The 14221-nt window shown below is 42.2% G+C and overlaps 2 non-coding genes across 2 annotated transcripts; both read left to right on the top strand.

Annotated features, from left to right (window-relative positions):
- The first annotated feature begins 1851 nt into the window (after positions 1–1851).
- LOC140287165 (U5 spliceosomal RNA) lies at positions 1852–1965 on the top strand. Its single transcript, XR_011911518.1, has one exon. It is a non-coding gene; the product is annotated as a U5 spliceosomal RNA (small nuclear RNA).
- An 11104-nt stretch (positions 1966–13069) lies between these two features.
- On the top strand, positions 13070–13183 carry LOC140287164 (U5 spliceosomal RNA). The gene has a single exon (XR_011911517.1). It is a non-coding gene; the product is annotated as a U5 spliceosomal RNA (small nuclear RNA).
- Positions 13184–14221: the final 1038 nt, after the last annotated feature.

The following is a 14221-nucleotide window of genomic DNA, read 5'->3' as shown; positions in this document are numbered from 1 at the left end:
TGAGAAGCTCAGTCATCCGGGAGGGGCTCGGAGTAGAACCGCTGCTCCTCCGCATTGAGAGGAGTCAGATGAGGTGGCTCGGGCATCTGGTTAGGATGCCCCCTGGGCGCCTCCCTGGGGAAGTGTTCCGGGCACGTCCCACTGGGAGGAGACCCCGGGGAAGACCCAGGACACGCTGGAGAGACTATGTCTCTCGGCTGGCCTGGGAACGCCTCGGGGTCCCCCCGGAAGAGCTGGAAGAAGTGGCCGGGGACAGAGACGTCTGGGTTTCTCTGCTCAAGCTGCTGCCCCCGCGACCCGACCCCCGGATAAGCGGCAGATGATGGATGGATGGATGGAATTTAGAAATGTGTGTGTGTAAGTCACAACACCCGTGACACCAAAACGGCTTTCTTTTCTCTACACTCTGCACTATGAGCACACACACCAAATCAGAAAGGCTTTTTTCTCTCTTTTCTACATTATGGACTGTGGGGACACAAAACCGCTCTCTCTCTTTTTTTTTTTTTATCGTGTGCCAGGGCGTTGTCTCACGTATTAGATTATGCTTAAGATACGACTGGGTTTATCAGTCACATCAGAATCCATACATACTGATCCTCCCGTAATAAAATGGTCGGATCTTATCAAACACACTTTGTTTCTTGTGACAATCAAGTCAGCGAAACAGCGTATACACGTCAAGACACTGAATCAAGTTTGCCACAAGAACTCATAAGTTTGGCAGTATTGCTCTGCCGTCAGCAATGATACACACATTTTATTTTCGTAAGACATGTGCAAGCACCTGTTCATCTACTGTTCTATCACTATGAATTAGTGATCTATTATCAATAAGGATACTTCTACAACTACTATCAAAGTATGTCCGGACTTCTTATGTTGTCAGTTGCTATATATGAATAAGTGGGTAGCTACTGACAAGCATTAAGCATGTCACACAGCCCAAACATATAACATTTCAGGACACACCACACAGTTAACAACCACAGTGAAGCGTGTCAAAGCCCAAACATGTAACATTCAACAGGACACTTACACAACACATTCAAATCAAACAGTCAGACAACATACAAGAACATATACCCCAGCCGGCATTGCTCCCTGCCTATTTTCGTACAGCACACTATGTGTGCGCACACCTTTATTCACAAACTCTTCAACTTATACTCTTTTACCGAAGCTGCTACAGCTCGATTGGCCGAATACCCTTTGATCCTATTTCGGTGAATTTGACATCTGCCTTACATATAACAGATTAGCGGTTTAGCAGTTTTAATTTAGTTTGAGTGAAGGAATTCATTTTATAGCAAAATCCGAAATCGTGAAGCACTCATGAAAGTAAGCTTATTCTCGGATTCCTGAAACTTTAGATTTGCTCTTTCTTTTACTGCAAAGTACAACGTTGTTTTTTTTGTTTAAATCTTTCTAGACATGGTAAATATTAAGGACAAAGCATTTTTCACATAGTTTGAGTGAAGGAATTCATTTTATAGATAAAATCCCAAGAGTCTGCTGAGAAAAGAGAGTGAATGCGAAGTAGACTTTAACACGGCTATGGGAGCGAGCCGAGTGTGGGCTAACCGGGAGAATTGCTTGAAAGAAACGCGACACCGAATGAGCGGTCAGAACAAAGCCTCAATACGGGATTCTCGTGGTGATTTTGTTGCTGCCTTGTCTTTTGCACAGAGTAAAAGACAAGGCAGCCATCGAATAGGGCCCGATTGTTCCTACTTGGTCAGCCGAGGAGCAAGGGGGGGGGAGCAAGCGGCTCAACCAAGCAAAGCTCACCATGGGGAAGGTGGCTATGCCAACAAGCCTTATGCCCTGCTCCCGCAGTGACGGATAATCGTACTCTGGTTTCTCTTCATAACGTACAAGTCTTTCGCCTTTTACTAAAGATTTCTGTGGAGAGCAGCACTAATGAGTTGTTTCTATTTTTGGCAGGCTTTACCTTTGCGGGTGAAGCCCTTTCTGTCTGTGCAAAAGAAATCTTCTTACTGTGCAGAGTGACTTCTCTGAGTAGAGTCGCCTTACTTGTTGCGACTGTGCCGATGTTCGAAGCTGGAGTGCAAAGTTGTTGCTTGAATGGTGCTTGCTGGAGCGTGCGGGAGTGCAAAGTTATACCATTTAAAAGGGCTGAAGAGTGCTCAGTGCAGCGGGTGGGCGACACTCTGGCCACCTTGAAAACCGAGGTTACATCCACTACCAGGGGCAGCCCAAGTTCTGCCGCAAGTGTGGTGAGCATGGGCACCTGGTTGAGGCTTGTACCAAGGTGTTATGTGGGAAGAGCAGAGAAATTGGGCAAACTTTTGGAGAGTGTCCAAATGGCAGGAAATGTAATCTCTGTGGAGAATTAAATCACCTCTTCAGAGATTGCCCTAAATCTTTTGCCAACAAATTAAAGACGGTAAAGCCACAGTCAAGCCAACAAAGAGAAGGACCAAAGGTGGCAGTTGGTGAACAAAGTGAAGAGGTTGACCCAATAAATTCAAACTTCCCGCCAAAAGCTTGGATTGGAAGTGAGGAGCAAAAAGGGGAGGGGCCTGTAGAGGCCTCACCACTCAGTGTTGAAGTCTGTGAGAATTCACAGGCAGAGGGTGGAGCTACGCTAAATGAGGAGGAAGAGCAGACAGGTGAGTCTAGTGAAGATACTCACCTCCCCGAAGGTCAACAGAAGGTCAATTTGTTGATAGGCATTCATTTATTTCTTCACTTCTGATGAAGTTTCAACAATAAACAACAAACTTTGTATTATGAGAAAGAACCCGAATCATTCTTCAGGAATCCGAAAATAAGCTCTATTTTATGAGTTATGCACGAATTCGGATTCTCCTATAAAACGAATTCCTTAACTCAAACCAAGTTAAGACTGCTTTGTCCGTCATATTTATTCATGTCTAATCAAGTTTCAACGATAAACAACGTTGTACTTTGTAGAATGAGAAAGAACTTCTTCAGCAATAAGCATCTCTCGACATATGACGAAGTACAGATTTTGCTATAAAATTAATACCTTCTATCAGCCTGACTTAAAACTGTTTGTCCTCCTTATTTATCCACTTCAAATCAAGTTTCAACAAATAAAAAAATGTTGTAGTTTGAGAAAGTACAACTTAATCTTCAGCAATCAGTATAAAAAGAGGTGCAAATGCCAACCATACATACCTAAAAGGTGGAGCGGAAGTATTCAGCTGCAAGTAGGTGTGAATGTTCGACTATAATTTGTAAAAAGCGGGTAAGAAAAGGTTCGAATGCCCAACTATATATTAACAAAAGCGGGAGGAGAGGTCTTCGGATGAGAGTGGGTGAGAATTTCCAACCATAATCTATAAAATACGGTGAAAAAAAATATGTGAATGCCTCATAGAACACTAAAAGCGGAAGTGTTCGGCTGCAAGAAGGTGTGAATGTCCGACTATATTTGGTGAAAAGCAGGTGAAGCAAGGTCTGAATGCCCAACCTTACATCATCAAAAGCGAGATCAGAGGTGTTTGGCTGCAAGAAGGCCATAGTTTTCCAAAAGCGGGTAAGGTGCGAATGTCCAACTAAATATCAACAAAAATTGGGGCGGAGGTCTTCGGATGCAAGAAGGTGTGAATGTCCACCCATAATTCATGAAAAATGGGTAAAAAAAGGTGCGAATGCCTAACAATACATTATCAAAAGCAGGTGTGAATGTCAGATCATAATTTGTAAAAAGCTGATGAGAAAGGGTGAGAATGCCCGACTATACACCATCAAATGCGGGAGCGGAGGTGTTCGGCTCTGAGTAGGTGTGAATGTCCGACCATAATTGCTGAAGAATGTGTTAGAAAAGGTAAGAATGCTGGACCATACATCATCAAAAGCGGGAGAGGTGGTGTTCGGCTGAAAAAAGGTGTGACTGTTCGACTAAAGTTTGTAAAAAGTGGGTAAGACAAGGTGCGAATGCCTGACAATGTATGATCAAAAGCGGGAGCGGAGGTGTTCAGCTGCAAGAAGGTCTACATGTCCATCAATAATTGCTAGAAAACATGAAAGAAACTTTTCGAAAATCAAACCGCACATGATCATTAGTGGGATAGGAGGTGTTCAGCTGCAAGGTGTGAATGTCCACCCATAATTCCTGAAAAATGGGCAAAAAAAAGGTGTGAATGCCCAACGATACATCATCAAAATCAGGAGTGGAAGTGTTCGGCTACAAGAAGGTGTGAACGTCCAACCAAAATATGTAAAAAGAAGTTAAGAAAAGGTTCGAATATCCAACCAAACATAATCAAAAGCGGGAGCAGAGCTGTTCGACTGCAAGTAGGTGTGAATGTCAGATCATAATTTGCAAAAAGCTGATGAGAAAGGGTGAGAATGCCCGACTATACACCATCAAATGCGGGAGCGGAGTTGTTCGGCTGTGAGTAGGTGTGAATCTCCGACCATAATTGCTGAAAAATGTGTTAGAAAAGGTAAGAATGCCGGTCCATACATCATCAAAATCGAGAGAGGTTGTGTTCGGCTGCAAGTAGGTGTGAATGTCCAGCCATAATTACTCACAAACGGGTAAGAAAAGGTAGTATTGCCAGACCATATATGATCAAAACAGGGAGCGGAGGTGGTTCAGCTGCAAGAAGGTTTGAATGTCCGACTAAAGTTCAAATATATTAACAAAAGCGGGAGGAGAGGTCTTCCGATGAGAGTGGTTGAAAATTTCCGACCATAATGTATAAAATGCGGTGAAAAAAAGGTGTGATAGAATACTAAAAGGTGGAGCGGAAGTGTTCGGCTGCAAGAAGGTGTGAATGTCCGACTATATTTGGTGAAAAGCAGGTGAAGCAAGGTCTGAATGCCCAACCTTACATCATCAAAAGCGAGATCAGAGGTGTTTGGCTGCAAGAAGGCCATAGTTTGTCAAAAGTGTGTAAGAAAAGGTTTGAATGCCCGAACATACACCATCAAAAGAGGGAGCGGAGGTGTTCCGCTGTACGAAGGTGTGAATGTCCGACCATACTTGGTAAAAAGCGGGTAAGAAAAGGTTAAAATACCCGACTGTACACAATCAATAGCGGGAGCGGATGTGTTCGGCTACAAGAAGATGTGAAAGTCCGACCATGGTTTGTAAAAAGCGGGTAAGAAAAGGTGCGAATGTCCGACAATGTATGATCAAAAGAGAGAGCGGAGGTTTTCGGATACAAGAAGGTTTGAATGTCCCACCATAGTTTGTAAAAAGCGGGTAAGAAAAGGTTCGAATGCCCGACTATACACCATCAAAAGCGGGAGCAGAGGTGTTCCGCTGTAAGACGGTGTGAATGTCCAACCATAGTTGGTAAAAAGCGGGTAAGAAAAGGTTAAAATACCCGACTGTACACAATCAATAGCGGGAGTGGAGTTATTCGGCTACAAGAAGGTGTGAAAGTCCGACCATGGTTTGTAAAAACCGGGAAGAAAAGGCTCGAGAGCCCGACTATACACCATCAAAAAGATGGTTTGAATGTCCATCAATAATTGCTTTAAAACAAGAAAGTAAATTTTCGAATATCAAACCGCACATGATCATAAGCGGGAGAGGAGGTGTTCGGCTGCAAGAAGGTGTGAATGTCCACCCATAATTCATGAAAAATGGGTAAAAAAAAAGGTGCGAATGCCTAACAATACATTATAAAAAGCAGGTGTGAATGTCAGATCATAATTTGTAAAAAGCTGATGAGAAAGGGTGAGAATGCCCGACTATACACCATCAAATGCGGGAGCGGAGGTGTTCGGCTCTGAGTAGGTGTGAATGTCCGACCATAATTGCTGAAGAATGTGTTAGAAAAGGTAAGAATGCTGGACCATACATCATCAAAAGCGGTAGAGGTGGTGTTCGGCTGCAAAAAGGTGTGACTGTTCGACTAAAGTTTGTAAAAAGTGGGTAAGACAAGGTGCGAATGCCTGACAATGTATGATCAAAAGCGGGAGCGGAGGTGTTCAGCTGCAAGAAGGTCTACATGTCCATCAATAATTGCTAGAAAACATGAAAGAAACTTTTCGAAAATCAAACCGCACATGATCATAAGTGGGATAGGAGGTGTTCAGCTGCAAGGTGTGAATGTCCACCCATAATTCCTGAAAAATGGGCAAAAAAAAGGTGTGAATGCCCAACCATACATCATCAAAAGCAGGAGTGGAAGTGTTCGGCTACAAGAAGGTGTGAACGTCCAACCAAAATATGTAAAAAGAAGTTAAGAAAAGGTTCGAATATCCAACCAAACATAATCAAAAGCGGGAGCAGAGCTGTTCGACTGCAAGTAGGTGTGAATGTCAGATCATAATTTGCAAAAAGCTGATGAGAAAGGGTGAGAATGCCCGACTATACATCATCAAATGCGGGAGCGGAGTTGTTCGGCTGTGAGTAGGTGTGAATCTCCGACCATAATTGCTGAAAAATGTGTTAGAAAAGGTAAAAATGCCGGTCCATACATCATCAAAAGCGAGAGAGGTTGTGTTCGACTGCAAGTAGGTGTGAATGTCCAGCCATAATTACTCACAAACGGGTAAGAAAAGGTAGTAGCCAGACCATATATGATCAAAACAGGGAGCGGAGGTGGTTCAGCTGCAAGAAGGTTTGAATGTCAAACTAAAGTTCAAATATATTAACAAAAGCGGGAGGAGAGGTCTTCGGATGAGAGTGGTTGAAAATTTCCAACCATAATATATAAAATGCGGTGAAAAAAAAGGTGTGATAGAACACTAAAAGGTGGAGTGGAAGTGTTCGGCTGCAAGAAGGTGTGAATGTCCGACTATATTTGGTGAAAAGCAGGTGAAGCAAGGTCTGAATGCCCAACCTTACATCATCAAAAGCAAGATCAGAGTTGTTTGGCTGCAAGAAGGCCATAGTTTGCCAAAAGCGGGTAAGGTGCGAATGTCCGACTAAATATCAACAAAATTTGGGGTGGAGGTCTTCGGATGCAAGTGGGTGTGAATATCCCACCATACAAGTATGGTGGAGAGGAAGCTGTGAATAGCCGACCATAGTTTGGAAAAAGCGGGTAAGAAAAGGTTTGAATGCCCGAACATACACCATCAAAAGAGGGAGCGGAGGTGTTCCGCTGTACGAAGGTGTGAATGTCCGACCATACTTGGTAAAAAGCGGGTAAGAAAAGGTTAAAATACCCGACTGTACACAATCAATAGCGGGAGCGGATGTGTTCGGCTACAAGAAGATGTAAAAGTCCGACCATGGTTTGTAAAAAGCGGGTAAGAAAAGGTGCGAATGTCCGACAATGTATGATCAAAAGAGAGAGCAGAGGTTTTCGGATATACGAAAGTTTGAATGTCCTACCATAGTTTGTAAATAGCGGGTAAGAAAAGGTTCGAATGCCCAACTATACACCATAAAAAGCGGGAGCGGAGGTGTTCCGCTGTAAGACGGTGTGAATGTCCGACCATAGTTGGTAAAAAGCGGGTAAGAAAAGGTTAAAATACCCGACTGTACACAATCAATAGCGGGAGCGGAGTTGTTCGGCTACAAGAAGGTGTGAAAGTCCGACCATGGTTTGTAAAAAGCAGTTAAGAAAAGGTTCGAATGCCCAACCAAACATAATCAAAAGCGGGAGCAGAGCTGTTCGACTGCAAGTAGGTGTGAATGTCCAGCCATAATTACTCACAAACGGGGGAAGAAAAGGTAGTATTGCCAGACCATACATGATCAAAACAGGGAGCGGAGGTTCAGCTGCAAGGTGTGAATGTCTGACTATAGTTTGTAAAAAGCGGGTAAGAAAAGGTGCCAATGCCCGACAATGTATGATCAAAAGAGAGAGCGGAAGTGTTCGGCTGCAAGGTCTGAATGTCCAACCATAATTTGTAAAAACCGGGTAAGAAAAGGCTCGAAAGCCCGACTATACATCATCAAAAGCGGGAGCGGAGGTGTTCAGCTGCAAGAAGGTGTGAATGTTCGACTAAAGTTTGTAAAAAGCTGGTAAGACAAGGAGCGATGTCCCGACATTGTATGATCAAAAGCGGGAGCGGAGGTGTCCAGCTGTGAGTAGGTGTGAATGTCCGACCATAATTGCTGAAAAATGTGTTAGAAAAGGTAAGAATACTGGACCATACATCATTAAAAGCGGGAGAGGTGGTGTGCGGCTGCAAGAAGGTGTGAAAGTCCGACAATGGTTTGTAAAAAGCGGGTAATAAAAGGTTCGAATGCCCGAATATACATCATCAAAAGCGGAAGCGGAGGTGTTCGGATGCAAGAAGGTGTGAACGTCCGACCAAAGTTTGTAAAAAGCAGTGAAAAGCGAGAAAAAGCTTTTCGTGAGTTCTGCATGATTTGGGATTTTGCTTATAAAATGCATTACTTCACTCAAACTATGTTAAAACTGATTTGTCCTTCATATTTACCATGTCTAGAAAGATTTAAACAAAAAAACAACGTTGTACTTTGCAGTAAAAGAAAGAGCAAATCTAAAGTTTCAGGAATCCGAGTATAAGCCTGCTTTCATGAGTTCTGCACGATTTCGGATTTTGCTATAAAATTAATTGCTTTGCTCAAACCAAGTTAAAACTGCTTTGTCCTTCCATATTCATCAATGTCTAGATCGACTTCAACAAAGAAAAACATTGGACTTTGCAGTAGAAGAAGTTGAAATCCATCTACACATTGATAAATATGAAGGACAAAGCAGTTCCCACTTGCCCATAAGAAAATAAGCTTATTCTCGGATTCCTGATCCTTCAGTTTTGCTCTTTCTTCTACTGCAAAATACAATGTTGTTCTTTGTTGAAGTTGATCTAGACATTGATAAATATGAATGAAAAAGCAGTTTTAACTTGGTTTGAGTGAATGAATTCATTTTATACATAAAATCCGAAATCGTGCAGAACTCATGAAAATAAGCTTATTCTCGGATTCCTAAAACTTTTGATTGGCTCTTTCTTTTACTGCAAAGTACAACGTTGTTTTTTTTGTTTAAATCTATCGAGACATTGATAAATATGAAGGTAAAAGCCGTTTTAACATAGTTTGAGTGAAGGAATTGATTTTATAGATAAAATCCCAAATCATGCAGAACTCCTCAAAAGGGGCGTATGGCTTAATCACAAGTGTGGCTCTTTCTCATTCAGGGTAGTATGAGGAAGTTTATGCTTGAAATATATGTAGAAATGGGTACATATGAAGGACAAAGCAGTGTTAACTTAGTTTGCGTGAAGGAATTCATTTTATACATAAAATCCGAAATAGTGCAGAACTCATGAAAATAAGCTTATTCTCGGATTCCTAAAACTTTTGATTTGCACTTTCTTTTACTGCAAAGTACAACGTTGTTTTTTGTTGAAATCTATCTAGACATTGATAAATACCAGCCGAAACTCTGCTGCCGCTTTTGATAATTTATGGTTGGGCATTCTTACCTTTTCTTACCCGCTTTTTACAAATTATGATCTTACATTCACACCTACTTGCAGTCGAACACCTTCTCATCCACTTATGATCATGTGCGGTTGGGCTTTCGCACCTTTTCTTACCCGTTTGTGAGTAATTATGGCTGGACATTCACACCTACTTGCAGCCAAACACAACCTCTCCCGCTTTTGATGATATATGGTCCGGCATTCTTACCTTTTCTAACACATTTTTCAGCAATTATGGTCGGACATTCACACCTACTCACAGACGAACACCTCCGCTCCCACATTTGATAGTGTATAGTCGGGCATTCTCACCCTTTCTCAACAGCTTTTTGCAAATTATGATCTGATATTCACACCTACTTGCAGTCGAACAGCTCTGCTCCCGCTTTTGATTATGTTTGGTTGGATATTCGAACATTTTCTTAACTGCTTTTTACAAACTTTGGTCGGACGTTCACACCGTCTTGCAGCCGAACACCTCCGCTTCCGCTTTTGATGGTATATAGTCGGGCATTCGAGCCTTTTCTTACCCGTCTATTACTTACTATGGTTGGACATTCAAACCTTCTTGTAGCCGAACACACCCGCTCCTGCTTTTGATGATGTATGATTTGGCATTCGCACCTTTTCTTACCCATTTTTCAGTAATTTTTGGTCGGACATTCAGACCTTCTTGCACCTGAACACCTCTGCTCCCGCTTTTGATGGTGTATAGTCGAGCTTTCGAGCCTTTTCTTCCCCGATTTTTACAAATTGTCGTTGGACATTCAGACCTTGCAGCCGAAAACCTCCGCTCCCTCTTTTGATCATACATTGTCGGGCATTCGCCCCTTGTCTTACACGGTTTTTACAAACTTTAGTCAGACATTCACACCTTGCAGCTGAACCACCTCCATTCCCTGTTTTGATCATGTGTGGTCTGGAAATACTATCTTTTCTTCCCCCGTTTGTGAGTAATTATGGCTGGACATTCACACCTACTTGCAGCCGAAAAACAACCTCTCCCGCTTTTGATGATGTATGGACCGGCATTTTTACCTTTTCTAACACATTTTTCAACAATTATGGTTGGAGATTCACACCTACTCACAGCCGAACACCTCCGCTCCCGCATTTGATGGTGTATATTCGGGCATACGAAACCTTTTCTTACCCGCTTTTTACAAACCATGGTCGGACTTTCACACCTTCTTGTAGCTGAACAACTCCGCTCCCTCTTTTGATTGTGTACAGTCGGTTATACAAACCTGTTCTTACCCGCTTTTTACAAACTATGGTCGGACATTCAAACCTTCTTGTAGCCAAACACATCCACTCCTGCTTTTGATGATGTATGGTTGGGCATTCGCACCTTTTCTTACCCATTTTTCAGTAATTATGGGTGGATATTCACACCTTCTTGCAGCCAAACACCTCCGCTCCCTGTTTTGATCATGTATGTTTTGACATTCGCACCTTTTCTCACCTGCTTTTTACTATTGTCGGCCAATCACAGCTTCCTCTCCACCATACTTGTATGGTAGGAAATTCTCATCCGAAGACCTCTCCTCCCGCTTTTGTTAATATTTAGTCGGGCATTCGAACCTTTTCTTACCCACTTTTTACAAATTATGGTCGAACATTCACACCTACTTGCAGCTGAATACTTCCGCTCCACCTTTTAGTGATGTATGGTTGGCATTTGCACCTTTTGTTACCCTCTTTTTATACTGATTGCTGAAGATTAAGTTGTTCTTTCTCAAACTACAATTTTTTTTTAATTGTTGAAACTTGATTTGAAGTGGATAAATAAGGAGGACAAACAGTTTTAAGTCACGCTGATAGAAGAAATTAATTTTATAGCAAAATCTGTATTTCGTCATATGTCGAGAGATGCTTATTGCTGAAGAAGTTCTTTCTCATTCTACAAAGTACAACGTTGTTTATCGTTGAAACTTGATTAGACATGAATAAATATGAAGGACAAAGCAGTCTTAACTTGGTTTGAGTTAATTAATTCGTTTTATAGGAGAATCCGAATTCGTGCTTATTTTCGGATTCCTGAAGAATGAGTCTGGTTCTTTCTCATAATACAAAGTTTGTTGTTTATTGTTGAAACTTCATCAGAAGTGAAGAAATAAATGAATGCCTATCAACAAATGTGGGATCTAAACTCTACTGTTTCCTCTAAAATAATTTCTTTTCTCAATTCAGAAATGTGTGTGTGTAAGTCACAACACCCGTGACACCAAAACGGCTTTCTTTTCTCTCTTTTCTCTACACTCTGCACTATGAGCACACACACCAAATCAGAAAGGCTTTTTTCTCTCTTTTCTACATTATGGACTGTGGGGACACAAAACCGCTCTCTCTTTTTTTTTTTGATTGTGTGCCAGGGCGTTGTCTCACGTATTAGATTATGCTTAAGATACGAATGGGTTTATCAGTCACATCAGAATCCATACATACTGATCCTCCCGTAATAAAATGGTCGGATCTTATCAAACACACTTTGTTTCTTGTGACAATCAAGTCAGCGAAACAGCGTATACATGTCAAGACACTGAATCAAGTTTGCCACAAGAACTCATAAGTTTGGCAGTATTGCTCTGCCGTCAGCAATCATACACCCATTTTATTTTCGTGAGACGTGCAGGCACCTGTTCATCTACTGTTCTATCACTATGAATTAGTTTATCTATTATCAATAAGGATACTTCTACAACTACTATCAAAGTATGTCCAGACTTCTTATGTTGTCAGTTGCTATATATGAATAAGTGGGTAGCTACTGACAAGCATTAAGCATGTCACACAGCCCAAACATATAACATTTCAGGACACACCACACAGTTAACAACCACAGTGAAGTGTCAAAGCCCAAACATTCAACAGGACACTTACACAACACATTCAAATCAAACAGTCAGACAACATACAAGAACATATACCCCAGCCGGCATTGCTCCCTGCCTATTTTTGTACAGCTCACTATGTGTGCGCACACCTTTATTCACAAACTCTTCAACTTATACTCTTTTACCGAAGCTGCTACAGCTCGATTGGCCGAATACCCTTAGATCCTATTTCGGTGAATTTGACATCTGCCTTACATGTAACAGATTAGCGGTTTAGCAGTTTTAATTTAGTTTGAGTGAAGGAATTCATTTTATAGCAAAATCCGAAATCGTGAAGCACTCATGAAAGTAAGCTTATTCTCGGATTCCTGAAACTTTAGATTTGCTCTTTCTTTTACTGCAAAGTACAAAGTTGTTTTTTTTGTTTAAATCTTTCTAGACATGGTAAATATGAACGACAAAGCAGTTTTCACATAGTTTGAGTGAAGGAATTAATTTTATAGATAAAATCCCAAGAGTCTGCAGAGAAAAGAGAGTGAATGCGAAGTAGACTTTAACACGGCTATGGGAGCGAGCCGAGTGTCGGCTAACCGGGAGAATTGCTTGAAAGAAACGCGACACCGAATGAGAGGTCAGAACAAAGCCTCAATACGGGATTCTCGTGGTGTTTTTGTTGCTGCCTTGTCTTTTGCATAGAGTAAAAGACAAGGCAGCCATCGAATAGGGCCCGATTGTTCCTACTTGGTCAGCCGAGGAGCAAGGGGGGGGGGGGGGGGGGGGGGCAAGCGTCTCAACCAAGCAAAGCTCACCATGGGGAAGGTGGCTATGCCAACAAGCCTTATGCCCTGCTCCCGCAGTGACGGATAATCGTACTCTGGTTTCTCTTCATAACGTACAAGTCTTTCGCCTTTTACTAAAGATTTCTGTGGAGAGCAGCACTAATGAGTTGTTTCTATTTTTGGCAGGCTTTACCTTTGCGGGTGAAGCCCTTTCTGTCTGTGCAAAAGAAATCTTCTTACTGTGCAGAGTGACTTCTCTGAGTAGAGTCGCCTTACTTGTTGCGACTGTGCCGATGTTCGAAGCTGGAGTGCAAAGTTGTTGCTTGAATGGTGCTTGCTGGAGCGTGCGGGAGTGCAAAGTTATACCATTTAAAAGGGCTGAAGAGTGCTCAGTGCAGCGGGTGGGCGACACTCTGGCCACCTTGAAAACCGAGGTTACATCCACTACCAGGGGCAGCCCAAGTTCTGCCGCAAGTGTGGTGAGCATGGGCACCTGGTTGAGGCTTGTACCAAGGTGTTATGTGGGAAGAGCAGAGAAATTGGGCAAACTTTTGGAGAGTGTCCAAATGGCAGGAAATGTAATCTCTGTGGAGAATTAAATCACCTCTTCAGAGATTGCCCTAAATCTTTTGCCAACAAATTAAAGACGGTAAAGCCACAGTCAAGCCAACAAAGAGAAGGACCAAAGGTGGCAGTTGGTGAACAAAGTGAAGAGGTTGACCCAATAAATTCAAACTTCCCGCCAAAAGCTTGGATTGGAAGTGAGGAGCAAAAAGGGGAGGGGCCTGTAGAGGCCTCACCACTCAGTGTTGAAGTCTGTGAGAATTCACAGGCAGAGGGTGGAGCTACGCTAAATGAGGAGGAAGAGCAGACAGGTGAGTCTAGTGAAGATACTCACCTCCCCGAAGGTCAACAGAAGGTCAATTTGTTGATAGGCATTCATTTATTTCTTCACTTCTGATGAAGTTTCAACAATAAACAACAAACTTTGTATTATGAGAAAGAACCCGAATCATTCTTCAGGAATCCGAAAATAAGCTCTATTTTATGAGTTATGCACGAATTCGGATTCTCCTATAAAACGAATTCCTTAACTCAAACCAAGTTAAGACTGCTTTGTCCGTCATATTTATTCATGTCTAATCAAGTTTCAACGATAAACAACGTTGTACTTTGTAGAATGAGAAAGAACTTCTTCAGCAATAAGCATCTCTCGACATATGACGAAGTACAGATTTTGCT

This window comes from Leuresthes tenuis, unplaced genomic scaffold (genome assembly GCF_036924035.1).
Source record: "Leuresthes tenuis unplaced genomic scaffold, fLeuTen1.0.hap1 SCAF_116, whole genome shotgun sequence".
Lineage (NCBI taxonomy): Eukaryota > Metazoa > Chordata > Actinopteri > Atheriniformes > Atherinopsidae > Leuresthes > Leuresthes tenuis.
This window is presented reverse-complemented; position numbering and strand designations above follow the sequence as displayed.